A 15,133-nucleotide genomic window follows, 5' to 3' on the forward strand; every position below is an offset into this window, starting at 1 on the left:
CCTCAGTTTGTTCAGGCACAATACAAATCACATTTTCCTGCAATGTGGAGAGCAGGGCTCGGCTGATGGCTGTGATGGAGTATCGCGCTTCACCCCTGCAAACGGGACTTAAATGATTCAAGTGTTATTTCTTGAACACTGCTCACTCCTCCCTGTGGAAATTAAACTGTGATATCTTCAATGAAATACTGAAAGAGAAATGGTCGGGAAAGAAAAGTTTTGGGGTTTGAGTTGAAATGTGGCTTCAAACACATTTTTCATCAGTGTGAAAATATGTGTTTATTTTGTCACAGAGTTTTGCTCTAATTTAATTTGTTTTTGCCAAGAAATCAATCAATAGAAGAAAATGACTTTTCAATTTAAGCATTTTCTCCAGAGAGAGTAGGTAGTTTTGGTTTACAATGACAATGCAGTTACAAGGAACTTATTTAAATAGATTGGGGCGGGAGGACACGAGCCTGGATGTTTCTTTTCCATACCACATATGTTTAAAACGTCTTCTATGAATGCCTGCTCTCACATTTCAGCTGACTGCTGACATGGGAAAATGCCTCTACATGAATGCTTTTCAGAAGTATGATTTATGAAAGTGGAAAGACGTGCACAGCTGAAGTATCATAACAGTTTGTATTTCCTTCCACAAATAAATTTATAGATTTATAGATCCTCAAATACATGCTCAATTGATTCAGTTAGAATTTTAGTATTTCATGTTGAACATTTACTTTATTTATTATATTTATTTTTGGGGGGATGAATTTAGATAGACAGATTCTCTGTAATGTCCTCTGTAATGACCAGCCTAGACCTATTTTCCACAAACTCATACATACACACACACACACACACACACACACATTTCGCTCTGAGGGAGCACAGATTCAGACATTACTTCTGCCTCACCGCTACACAAACAGGCTTGCAGAAGCCTGAGGACTGTTCACCAATGGTATGCATATATCCACACACACACACACACAAACGCACACACACACACACACACACACACACACACACACACACACACACACACACACACACACACACACACACACACACACACACACACACACACACACACACACACACACATACACATTCACACAGGGATACATGTGCGTCACCCTTCCTGCAGGACTGGAGGCATGGAAGTCACTTGGGGATGCCGGCTCATATGTGTCACTTTGTTCTTTATATGTGTCACATGCAATAAAGAGGCCAATAATTGAGTTACTGTGTAAATGCATACAGTATTGTTTCAGGCGCTTGTAGTGCTAAAGGTCAGCCACCTCTTTCTTTTAAATGCAGTAACTGCGTGCTTGGCGTCTCTTCTTGTTTATACAACCAAACTGTTGCGAGTTAAAATGCTTCATCATTGCATTTTAACCTCTCTCTCTCTCTCTCTCTCTCTCTCTCTCTCTCTCTCTCTCTCTCTCTCTCTCTCTCTATATATATATATATATATATATATATATATATATATATATATATATATATTAAAAATTAATTACGGACAAAAGAGTGTGCATCCACGGAGAGGTTCCTGTTTTGCTCCAGATGTTAAATGTGCAGCCTGTGTTCATGGATGTACACATTTACATATACAGACTTACATAGAGCATTGAACTGATAGAAGTTGTTCATTAGCTCAATGTCTTGCGTGACTGACTGCTTGTGTGTCCCCTGACTCAGTTTGTTTCAGCAACTTGTAAAATGACTGTTGTTTGTTTAGAGAACAAAAGCCTGTGGCAAGTTGCTTCTCTTCTTCTTAGCTGTCTTGTTTCTTCCTCTGTAGACTTTCTGGTACTTTGTTTTCGGCAAACTACAGTATCGGCCCAATTATAAAATGACCCAGCTTTTTCAAGAAGCTGTTTTTGGGGAAAAACTTTTTGAAGATAAGAAACACTTTATCAGACAAGTCTTGTTAGGAAGGTTACCCTGAGATACTGTTACACCAGGGTAAAAGATAGTCCTAAAAGCTTTTCTCACATAAAATGCAAGACTTCCAATAGTAGCAAACTGTCCTGTCAGGCTCTTAAAGCAATTGAATTAAGTTTCTCCAGTTGTTTGACGGATTTCTGTTTATCCAGATATATGCATAAACGACGGAGGGAATTCTTTCCTAATTGACAGATTATTCAGACTCATCTGCAAATTATTTTCTTTCTGGCAAAACATGTTGCAGATTTTGTTTGGATGTTATCAGACCACTGAATGGTCGTAATCTGCTTTCAGCACAATACATCAGTGATGGGGACTCGAGTCTGTGACTTGGACTTGAGTCGCACACATTGAGACTTAATACTTGACTTGAGACTTGTCCTTAAAATATTTTAGACTCGACTTGACCTTGCACTCCATGACTTATGAACAATCTCAATTTTATCACACAATAAGATATGTCTGATGAGCTGAATGGTTGTTATTTGTGTCAGAAAGAATGCCCCCAAACAGAGAATGTTACTGGTGTTTGCCTGTCAGACTGGAGCTGCATACACATTTGATGTTGAGGAAATGAAAGAGAAACAAGGATGATCTCACTAATCTCCATCTCCTGAAAGAGAACTAATCATCACCAGCATAAGATTATTTTAGATTTTCCCAAAACAAACCAACAGTTGTTCTCAAGGATAGATATCAAGTTTGTGGAGGCAAAGCAGCTGCAAAAGGAAGAACACATACATAAGTTGAGCCATCTTCAAGAACACTATCACGCTTTGATGATCAAAGTAAGTGTCCCATTTAAAAATATAATATCTATACCGACTCTGGGGCCAACATAAGAGAGTGTATTGTGTGAGTCAAAGGTCCAAGTATCTGTGTATTTTTATATTACAGAATTTAACTTTAAAGCAGCTAATGGATGCTTATACTGTATACTTTAAATAAATACGTAATGATAATGCAGTATATGCTTTGAGCTTCTGAGCAGTTTGGATGGCAGCAAATGATGGCAGCAACACTCATAACAACATAAAAGACTTGAGATTTGACTTGGACTTGCAAAAAGTGTGTGATATTTTGTGTCACAAAGGTTTTACGACAAAAGATCAGAAGGATCGACGGCTTTCGGTTTGTTCCTTCCGCACGTTGATTTGGCATTAGTTTTTATGCCAGATGCCCCTTCTGCCACAACCCTCCCATTTTCTCTGGGCTCAGGATTGGCACCAAGGTGGTGATTGGTGGCTGCGCGGGGCCACACGTGGTTGGGCGGAAAAGAAGGTTAGAGAGCGAACAGTAGGCTGTTTAAAATACAGAAGCAACACTGACAAAACAATGATTAATAAAAACAAACCGAACACAATAGGATAGAAATTGACATATGTTGTCCTGCGTTGTCCTATGTTTTGTCACCAAACCATTCGCCTCAACATCCCCCCTAGAGAGACTTGATCAAATTTAAATTACATTAGCTAATGGAACTATTATATATACCACTAAATGTCACGATTTTCACGTCTTTTTTACATAATAATTATGCCAGTAAGTAGTAGGTAACTATACCAAGGACTGATAACGGATTATATAAACATTTTATAACCTTGAAAAAAATAATAACTTATGTTACTAATGTTTTTCATTCAAAAATATTCTTAATATTTGGGTATTTGGTATTTGGGCATTTCAGTATTTGATTCACTCTCCCCTTTTCGGATTTCTTTCACTTCATGTTCCTCTCAGCTGATCGTAGCTGGATTAATGTGCAGTGTCAGCTGTGCGTGGATTATTTTTTATAACGCAGAATGTACTAAACTCTGTACATCCTTTTTCATTCGGAGGTCTTTACTCCTCAATCTCAGTTTTTTTCCGATTCATCCTTGTTTCACACTTTCTGGCCTTCACAACCTGACCAGAGTCTCCCCTCTTCCTCTTCCTTCTTCGTTATCTTTTTTTTAAACATCAAGTCATGATTTTATGTGAATCAAAATAATGACTCGTTGTCTCCTTCTCCGCATGGCATTGGTCTAGAATGAATAATTCAGCCACTGTGGTTGAAATTAGGATCAGGGAGAAAAAGGGAATTATTTTGGAGACTATTCAGGCTATTTTTGAATGGCGAGCTGTCAGCCCCTTTCCTGTGGCGCTTACCCTTTCTTCTCTCTCTCTTCTCTCATGCCTCCCACCTGTTCAATTGCTACAATGTGAAGATAAAACAGATTCTTCTCCGTCCTTTGGAAAGACTGCATACTAAGCAGAAAGGAATGGAGCAGCATTTGATTAAGTCAGCCTCGTTTGTGTGTGTGTGTGTGTGTGTGTGTGTGTGTGTGTGTGTGTGTGTGTGTGTGTGTGTGTGTGTGTGTGTGTGTGTGTGTGTGTGTGTGTGTGTGTGTGTGTTTTCCTTTGTATCTACACATTACTGTATGGTTGTGGTGTGTATCCATGTCTGTGTGTTTGCTGTCCTCATGTGTGTGTACATTTGTTGCATATTTCACAGTATTGATGGGGTTGTGCATCTGTGCATCAAGTTGCGATTACTGGTGCTGCTTTGCAGATTTTTCATGAATAATTTTTATCACAACATGCAACAGATAATTCAGTGTTTCCCCAGCTTTCTCCCTTAGTCAGTGATCACAAAGAACTTGATATCTCACTGTGTTCAATGTTTGGCATTTAAGATGTGGAATTATTGAATGCCCTTAGATCCGTCCCACAAGCTCTCAGTTTGAATTTTATGACACTTTACAGAGAGGAAATCACAGAGGAGAAAATGTTTATCGCTTGACATCACAGATCCTGTTTGCGATGCAACATAGGTGCCGCAACTTAGCAGCAGGCAATCTCATAACCCTGTGAGGTGGTGCCGGAGGCTGCCGATCGGTCAGCCACCTACATGTCTACGCAGGATCTCCACAGGGACAAAAACAAGGACACACAAGCTTTGTGTGCACATAAGGTTAGTCATGCGCTCGAATACACACACACAGTTGCGGATGCACACTTGGATGATTATTCTCGGCCTCCTGGGGCATCACTGAAACTTTTCAGCCGTGACCTCGCTGGGAGGGAGTGGAGGAGCGGCATGTGCATTAGCAAAAATTTGAGATGGAGAGAGTCCTTGAATTTAAACCGTATGCTCCCATCATCTCTGTGTGTCTTCAATGCCAGAGTTCCACAGCTTTCTTAGGAGCCCAAGGACCTAACTGACTCTAGCATTCTCTCAGGGAAGCTCATTTGGCATCATTCACTTTATAGCTGCTTATTGGAAGAAAAAATATTAAATGAAACAGTAGAAAGGAGTTTCTCTTATCCTGTTTTAAAGCTGGATAATGACATTCCTCCAGCAGTCACCAATTCCAGAACAGAGTAGGACAAATGGCCCTATCAGTTGTTAGTTATGTGATCAGGTGTCTAACAACATCACCCGTATGACAGTGTGTGTTTTAAATCAAAATTCCTTCAACATGGGTCGTACTTTTGTAGTTTTTTCTGTCAGTGTAATCACCATTGTTGAGATATGAGTATACTATGACCACTATGATGGAAGGAAGGGCAGCATACATAATACTAAACAGATTATTTCATGTCGAATAAAATCAAGACTAAGGCTTGGGTTATACCCTCATCTTTAACATGCAAAACATATACAGCACCATCAGTTGCGGATATCAAAGAAAGAATGTGGAAATTGTCTGAACCTTAGTGACTTGAACTAATTTCTGACTGTGGCACATGTCGGCAGATAGGTCTCCAGTCCATCTCAGGGCCAATACAGAGAGACAGGACCATTCACACTCACATTCACACCTACAGGCTACTTTATATTCACCAATTAACTTAACTTTGGGCTGTAGAAAGAAACCAGCGCACCCAGAGAAAACCCACACACGCACAGGAAGAACATGAAAACTCTGCACAGAAAGGCTTCAGCCAACCAGTGGATCAGACCAGGGACCTTCTAACTGTAAGGCAGCAGCCTCAAATCCTCACAGCCCAAAAATGTAATAATTCTTTCAAATTGTGATCAAGATTTATTATTTAATACTAACAATACAGAAAGTATACGTTACTAAAAATCATGTGCACTGCAGCAGAAATTCTTATTTGTAAATAAGTTATACAAAAATACATAGAGAGCATATATCTGGATCTCTCACTCATTACCTGGTAGTTGGTTTAAAATCTGTCTAACTGTGGGTGGCTTGAGGGCCTAGAAGTTAAGACTTGACTGTTTCTGTAGTTGGAGTTCTTTGTTTCCTGTCATTTTCCATCCCTCTCCACATTAATTTTCTGTCATGCCTCCCCCGTTGACTCACATCCAACCCCCTCATCTCCCAATGTTCCTTGTGTCATCAACTGCTTTTATAACCTTTATAGAAACTTCCTCCCTTGTGATCCCTTTCTTCTTCCTCCTCCACCTCCTCCTCCTCCTGACAGCAATCTGCTTCTTTTTCATCACCTTGTTCCGCAGTGTTTACAAAGCCTTCACAACCATATTTGTGTATAGATATATGTGTACATGAGTGTGTGTGTGTGTGTTTGTATCTCCTTTGGGACCTCTGGTGTGAAAAGGATCTGGGAAGTGTGATGATCACTTAATGTCCTATCATCGTATTTTTACAAACACTCACACACACACACACTCACACACACACACACACACACACACACACACCTACACACACAGGTACACTTATACATCTGCTCGTCTGCTTGTGGTACAGCTGAAAGGTTTTATCAGTGCTCACGGATTGGTGTCTTTGTTTCCTCAGTAGAAATGACTGAGCGTTCTCTTCCACACCCTTTTCCACATCCCCATCCTTGTCCATCCTTGTCACCCTCCATTTCACTCCCCTCCCCATGTTATCCATCCCCTTTTCTCTGCTTTCACCTCTATTTAGCCCCCACCCCCCACGCCCGCTTCTGAAACGGCTGCTACAGCTCCCATTGGTTGCGCTGGCAGAATCAGAGGTACAGCAACCAATGAGCTCTCAGGCTAACAGGGTCACTATTATCCATGAGGCAGTGCAATTACTCTGCCGTCTACATGGCTGCCATGAATGCATATGAAATGTCCTTGTACCTACAGTGCACATTTTCACTCACATTGATCCTTGGTTTTTTTAAAAGATTGACTGAGAGAAGGTCAATTTGAATCCTGGGGACTGATTAGATTTTTTGCATTTTTCACATTCCTTTTGTGCAATTTTAGACAAGATGCAATAAAAAAATAAATTCATAAATTCACAATGTTTTATGCCCTCAGGCCAAAGCTATGTACATATTCATTATAAATTCTCCCCATGTGAATGTGGCACCATGCTGTTCTTGAAAAACAGGGAAAGGAAAGCTGTCAGCCTCCCTCCCCCTTCTATCTCACTCTAACTTCCTTTTCTCGTTGTTTACGTGCCACACATAGTTATTTATTTGTACCATACCAGTCAAGCTGTGTTTAGCTGTGTAAATTACAAGTTTTCCTTTTTTTTTCCTTTGGACAAATACCACTAAAAAAGAGTTATACAATAAGGATGTTTAAAATACTAATTTCAGCCTTCAGATAATCTTGCCATGTGTTGTAAGCTACATCAGGATTCCTGGGCCTCTCTTGTGGCATCTGCTTGAGCATCAGGCCTTATTTGCATCATTAGATTCTCTCAACTGTGGAATAGCTTTGACCTTCCTCCATCATTAGTGACGGAGTGAGACTGAGTTGCTCTCTTACCCCCTCTCCACCCACTCTTTTACTCCTCCTTCATCCATCACACTCACTTCCTTTCTGCCCTTCATGTCCATCATCTCTTCACTGATACTCAAATGTAACTCTAAACGTGTTTGTTCTAATTCTAACCCCTTAGTTTCTCATTCGTTTCATTTCTTGCACCTGCCTTATTCACAATGGTGTGTCTAGGTGGTGTTGGCTGTCTTGATTATAAATACATGTTTATCTTTCACTTATCTAATATGCTAGACAATTGAATAAATTTAAATTATTTTCTTTTGATACCAATAGAGTATAAAAATACACACCTCACACAAACACATGCCGAGCCTTACTGGGTGAAAAAGGGGCTGTTGCCTTTCAGGTGAGATGTCTCCAGGGAAATATTTTTCTGTGTGGGAATCACATGCCTATCATCACAGTCTGCTGTTGCTCTGTTGACGCAGAGAAGAGGTGATCGCACATTTTAACAACTAACCCTGGGGATCACCTTACTATTATTATTTTTTTTATCTTGAAAGTCATTAGCCTTTAGAAAGGAAATTACACCAGAAAGGAACTGTCTTCATATCCTGTCTAGAGGCTGGTAATCAGAGCTGTGATGACAGATTCTGCTGTTTGCATAAAGGCTGCTTTTTTACAGTAATTACACAGTACTACACTGACAGGTAACAACAACTTGACTAAAACCTTTGTGTTTAGCAAATGTGGAGAAATACTGTCAAATAATGGTTATTGGTTCACTGCACTGACCAACCTATTTTGGACACATATTTCAGATAATTAATGAGTCACTTCAATCCACGCCAGTAATAAGGCCACACATCCCCAAAGGGCGAGACTAATACAAGGCTTTTCAGTCACTTGTCATTGTGTGTCGCTCAAAATGATTGGAGTCTGCATGTGTGAAAGTTTTTTTCTGTAAGACAGTTCTAATTTGAATAAATTATTTTATCTCCCTGCCATTCTTAACTTTGTCTCTTCAACTTGCAATGTTGCTAACTGTGTAATAATTTCAGTGTTCAGCTGATTAATCACACTCCTGGATAAACAATTGCCACACTAACTTCTTTTCCTCAAAACACTTATGAACAGCTAAGTAAACATAGGCTTATCCGCGTGTGTAAACATGCACAAATTGTGCAGCTTTGTGTTGCTTCAGCAGTGCATGTACTAGACTTAATGACTTGTAAGTCCTCTATCTGCCTACCAGCTGGCATGTGTCCAAGCCTTGCATCTGCGAGATCTCCTCATTACTGAAAAAACATTATGGTGCATATCAGGTTCTGTATCATGCAGACCAGTTCACAGTCCATTTTCAAACATCAGAGTGACTCTGCTCAGATCTGATCAAAAGGAAAAGGGTGCTGAGGAGCACAAGGAAACGGGCTCTGTAGCAGCTCCAACCAGTTTGCTAATAAGGAAAAGTCCCATTGTGGATAACAGGACCACACTTGTAGTGACACTGAAAAACATGAAAACACACATTAAAAACATTCAAATATGTAGAGAAAGTCTCTAAGTTTAGGAAACCTACATGTGCTTAATTTACTTGTCAGATGACAGACAGCCAGGCTGCAATTAAGGCAGCAATTCTTAACAAGCAAAGAACAAATGTAGAAAACGTTGCAGGGAAAGAATTTGACTGTATGTGCAATATGTATATGTGCTCAATTACAATAAAGGTTGTTCTTTGGTTCCTCTTCAAAGCAAAGGGAAAACAGCATTGGAAAGAGACAGAATTGTGACAGTGTCAAAGGTAAATTTCATGTGGCTAATGAATCTAATAGGTTGATCATGTGGCATTGTCTAAGGTATATACAGCAGGCTTTGGTGATGTCAGCCAGATCTGCCTGGGATATAGGTGAACATACTGTATGTTAGGAGTTTAAAAAGATCTAAGTGATAATGTGTGGGTGAGTTTTGTTGGAATGTAAACCTATCTGTTCCCATTTTAGCCCTAGCATCTAAACATTGCCTGCTGACTAAGCTGAAGTGGCACTACTCTCGAGATTTATGATGCTGTAACCCCTGAACCTCCTGATCACATCACAATTTTTAGCTTTCCCTTAGAGGGGAAAGTGTAATGTTGCATTTTATAAATAGAGTGCATGAGTTTACTATGAGTGACTCTGGGAGAGTCAGGTGAAAACCTAAAGAAGTAACACCTGAGCAGACACCATATGGTTGCAGGCCAGGATACCAATCTGTCTATCTGTGTGTGTGTATTTGTGTTTTTTCATATATCTATGCTCTCAGTATGTGTAGCCATGTGCTCAGGTTTTAGCCAGAGAAAAGCAGGTCAAAACACTGCAGGGTATGAGAATTATCAGAATAGCTGCAGCTAATTAAACCTGCCAGGCCTTCGAGTAAAACAAAAGGATCCATGTTCACTAATAGTGATGACTGAATAAGGTCCTCTTTGTTTTCAGAATACTACATTTTGGACGAGTTTGAAAAGCCAGAATGCAGAAGACCTACATGGCAGAAACACAAATACAAAGTTTGTATATTATATTTACATTTGTATATCGTATTCGCACAAGAGAAAAAAAGGAAAACAATTAAATACAAAGATATTGGTAAAAATCCTTAAAAACAATGGCTAACATTGGATGGCAGTATAGCAATTTCAAGTCCGTAGTATCCTTAGCTTGCTAAAATGAGTCAAAACAATTTGGCTTATGTTTGGAGTAAAAAAAAAAAGAAACATCCAATATACATCCACATAGGTATGCCCAAAAGAAGGTTTGCAGAATATAATTATAATTACAGGTAACTGCTGACCAGACACCTGACCTGATAAGGGGATGTATGAGGGCCTGGCCAAATTAAATAGCATACAAGGGATAGAGAAAATGGGCACAAACTTCAATAAATAAAAAGTAAATTAAATAACTGGGGCGGCTGTAGATCAGTGGGCAGTTGGCCATGGACCACAAGATCAGTTGTTCGATCCTCTGTCCCAGCTATATGTCATAGTGTCTCTGGGAAAGACACTGAACCCCCAACAGTCCTTTCCCCTCCCCAGCTGTGCAGTGCTGGTCCAAGCTCGTTAGAGATTGGAGAGGGTTGCGTCAGGAAGGGCATCCGGCGTAAAAAAAAACACTCTGCCAAATCAGAGTGCGGATGATAATACAGAACTCACAGAATAAGCCGAAAGGACAAAACATCTTAAATAACTAACCTCAAACCATTTTAATAACGTTTTTGTTCCAGCGGACACCAGGTCTGGAATAAGAGAGATACGTGATAATGGCAATATTACTTTAATACGTTAAAACGTACATTACGTTTATGTAATGTAGCTTTTTTTCTTTTCTTTTCTAGAACAAATAGACATTGGTTTAATTAATTAATTAATTCAGGGGGCATCCGAAAATCTGAAATTACATATTTGTTGTTTGACTGATTTAAAATGACTTACAATTTCGAAAAAGAGGCCCAAAATTACAAATAACAGATACAAAATACCCTAAAACAAATGTCAGGTTACTCTGTGCTTCAACCACGGATGAGGTGTAGCATAAAAAAATTCTATTCCAGGCGTTCTGCAGGACAGCAAAATGTTAAAAGTCTTCAGTGAACATGGGTCAACATGTCAAAAATATATATACATTATATATATATATATATATATATATATATATATAAACACACCTTCCTCAGTGACACCAATGACACTTTCTTTACACCTGTACTAAGTGAAACTAGAACCATATGCCACTGCCACTTGACATGTCATTTACATAGACGTTAGAAGGTTGTTGATCGCCGATTTTTGAATTTGAGGGATTGTCAATTCTGCAACTCTGGGATCTTACATCATTTACATCAAGGGTCAGTTGCAAAAGATTGGCACACCAAGGCAGCAATGGATGAATGAGATGTTTGTTCTACTTTTGATGAACAAACAGTGTTTGAAGTCATTCATTGGATGCTGCCGTGTTTTGTTTTGGTTTTTCTCTTTAATCCCACATCCCTCCTTGTATATTTTTCATGACTGTCAAACACAGGACCCTTTTCAGCTGTCAGATTACACCCAGAGAGAAAAAGAGTAAACAAAGACGGAGGGAGAATAGCGGGAGAGCGAGAGATGCAAAGTGAGCGTGTGTGTGTGTGTCTGTAAAGGCTTACACGGAGGATTCCAGCTTAATCTATTTTAGGTGCCCATGCGATCTGATATAGAGGTTTAAATGCCAATGCTGTGATATGTAGTGCACTATGAACTATGTAGTGCTTAGTTTTGTGATTGGGATAACTTTCAGGTATTCTTTTACAATGGCTAGTTATTACGTTAATCTCTCTCGGGTTGAACTGCGACACAATACACTACCCTTGTTGCGACAGGTAGGTGGTTTAGCATAGTATTCACACTGTTTCCCTTTCTGGTCGCGTTTGCAGTGAGCACAGTGAAAATAATTACAGCAGAAACATTGATGCACAGATACAATCACTTCAGAGGACTGAAACATGCCCACACACTGTGCCTCTCTCCTGCTTTCTCGCTCTCTCTCTCTCTCTCTCTCAAACACACACACACACACACACACACATTTCATTGATGTTTGTCATGGATTTGATGATTTGGCCTGCACAGTACTGTTACTCATTATAAAAGAGAGTAAAATAACAAAGCCACTATCAAGTGGGAGAAAAATCAAGCAAGCTAAAAAGTAGCACAAGACATCAAAGAAGTGAAGACACATTTGATACAAAAGTAAAGTGGGATAGGGACAACACGAGCAGCAAAGAGCCATTATAAAATCAGTGGGAAAGTTCCCTCCACTTTCCTCCTAACTGGTTGCTTAAGATTCTCTGTCCTTAATGGGGGGATTCAGTAGGGCAATGATTAGCACTGTCATCTCACAGTGCGGAGTCAGTGAGAGTTTGCATGCCTGTGTGGGTTCTATCTTCAGGTATTCCACTTTCATGCCACCATCCAAAGACATGCATGTGAGGTTAATTGGTGAGGTTAAATTGTTCATAGGTGTGAAGGTGAGTGTGAATGGCTGTCTGTCTCCCAATAACGGCTGGGATTGGCTGCCCCTTAACAGGATAAGTGTGGATGGATGGATGCTTTTTCACTTTATGAACACAAGCATCAACTTTGCATTTGTGGATTTCATTTCATCAACTACTGTGAATGCAGTAATAGTATTCTAATCTTTCTTGTTATTGTTCTTCCGTACGTTTCTTATAACTACTTCAGCAAACTTTCAGCTAATAACACAGTTCGAACTTAAAAACGGTTAGCTTCTTATAGGGCATTATTGTATCCAAGTAGTTTTTTGATATATTTTTGCTTTTTATAATATTCAGGTTTTTTTCTGCAATTGTTTTCCTCATTCACATGAACTGAAAAAATCGTTTGAGCCTTTTAAGCTTTGTCTTCTTTCAGCTTCAATTAGTCAGGCATACTTCATCCTAGAGAAACCATTTAAACTTTCGGCATGTCACAAGAAGACCTTCAGCCATCAGTCTTCCATTCAGCTTTTTGATATCTTTTACATTTTTCTGATTAATCGACATTTATCCATTAGTGTGTATTGTGGAATGTATGCCCAGCTAGAGAAGCTGACATCACACACACTTTAATTTATCAGCTTCACCTTTTGTCAACTTTTTCTCCTTTTTATTCTTTTCTTCAGTCAAGTTTCATCTTTCTTAAATTAATTATCTATTAAAACGTGGGTATTTTTGTGTTCTTTTAGGACATGTAACTCTCATAGTGACAGGATTTACGGTTCTTTCAGTATCTCCAGAAGCAGAGAGAGAGTTCCATCTGAAGCTTCCATTGGACCCACTGAAGATCCAGAAATTCTCCTCAAATCACTAACGGGGGCTGTTTTAAAATTGCCAACCTGCCTACATTTTATTGAGTATATAAAGTATATCACCGTGTTCAGTGAAGCTTTCTGCAGCTCACAGTTTTTTTTATTTTAATAGAATTAAAATAGTATTCTAATACTTTTTCAGATTTTGCTCAATTTACACTTTTTGTACATTTTGCGAGGCAAAGTCTGAGCAGCTTATCATGCATCTTCAGCAAATGTGAATGACTCTGCAGATTGGAAGTTGTCATTGCCATGGTAACAAATATAGCTGGATCAGGTCATGTGATCAGCCTTAGAGCCAAACATTTTTCCTGACAGTTTTTTCTCCCTTGATACATAGTGGAGATACACACAAACACACACACACACACACACACACAGTAGTAATAGGTCCAGGTTCGATGATTGGACAATTGTTAGAATCTTTTCAACTTTCTCCACATTGAGATGTAAATCATTCTGCACACTTTGACCTGCTGAGATTTCAACTTTAACATGACGTTTTGAAAGATAAATGGCCACGTATATGGCGCTTTTATACAAAGAGCTTTACAATGTTGATTCCCATTCACCCATTCACAAACATACTCACACACCAGTGGCAGTGGCTGCCATGCAAGATGCTCACCTAACCCACCGGGAGCAACTTGGGGTTCAGTGTCTTGCCCATGGACACTTTGACATGTAGCCGGGAGCAGGGATCGAACCACTGTCCCTGTGTTCAGTGGATGACTGTTGTAATTAGTTGGGTCATAAAGGGTCATAATTCTAAAATAATTCTACTTTCTTCAGGTGTTTGACTTAAACTTTGCACTTTACATTTCTGCAGTTTTTACAGATTGTAATGCTACTATTTCATGTTACATATACTCAAGGCAAAACACTTTTTTAATTATTTATTTTTTACATTTTTAGAGTGAAAGTTTCAGCTATTTTAGCAAAAGTTAAACTTTCATCTATTTTTAGGTAGTTCAGCTTCAATTCAGCTTCCAGCAAAAGCAACATTTCAGCTATTTCAGGAAAAAACATTCAGCTTTTTTCAGCTTTGCTTGTAAAATCCTTTCAGTGCAGAAGCATTGACACAGCATTATCTTTTTGGAAATGCTTTTTTAGTTTATTTAAGTATTTTAATCTTTCTTAGCACATGTGTGAGGTGTCAGATGCTTAGCTGGCATCAGGTAAACAGATCAATGGTGACTTCCCATTTTGAAAGAAATGATAATTTTTCAATCAAATGTTGTAAGCCATACCCTAAAAGGTTGATTTTATGGTTATTACTGTAAATTGTGAAATATATCCTGACTATACAGTTGTTAGTCAGACTATACAGATGTTAGTCATAAACTAACATCCACTAGTACTACTTGAATTACTGTCCCTCTGTTTATACCACAGTTTTAGCCAGGCCTTACAGCTGAACACCCACCAGTACAGTATCCTTTTGACCTGCTCACATTTTTTGTCCTCTAAAAACATTTGGAGTGTGTTTACATTCACAGAGTGATCTCACTGAGAAAACAGACTTACTTACTTATGCAGCACTCATATTAATATTTACTTGTTTATAAATGAACCGAATGCCCCAAATACTTTGCTGCAATAAAAACGCAGTTAAAACAAAACAACATAAATAATACAG

The 15,133-nt window shown here is 39.0% G+C and overlaps 1 protein-coding gene across 2 annotated transcripts in view; it reads left to right on the forward strand.

Annotated features, from left to right (window-relative positions):
* The window catches only part of LOC137098368 (leucine-rich repeat and immunoglobulin-like domain-containing nogo receptor-interacting protein 3), a 40,235-nt gene that overhangs the window by 6,752 nt on the left and 18,350 nt on the right, over nucleotides 1-15,133 (forward strand). The window contains exon 2 of one of the 2 annotated variants that reach the window (XM_067474564.1): nucleotides 10,090-10,160. The exons of the other annotated variant lie outside the window; for it this stretch is intronic. The gene's annotated coding sequence lies outside the window, so the exon portion shown is untranslated. The remainder of the gene's footprint in view (nucleotides 1-10,089; nucleotides 10,161-15,133) is intronic. 2 annotated transcript variants of the gene reach the window in all.

Source organism: Channa argus, chromosome 14 (assembly GCF_033026475.1).
Source record: "Channa argus isolate prfri chromosome 14, Channa argus male v1.0, whole genome shotgun sequence".
Classification (NCBI taxonomy): domain Eukaryota; kingdom Metazoa; phylum Chordata; class Actinopteri; order Anabantiformes; family Channidae; genus Channa; species Channa argus.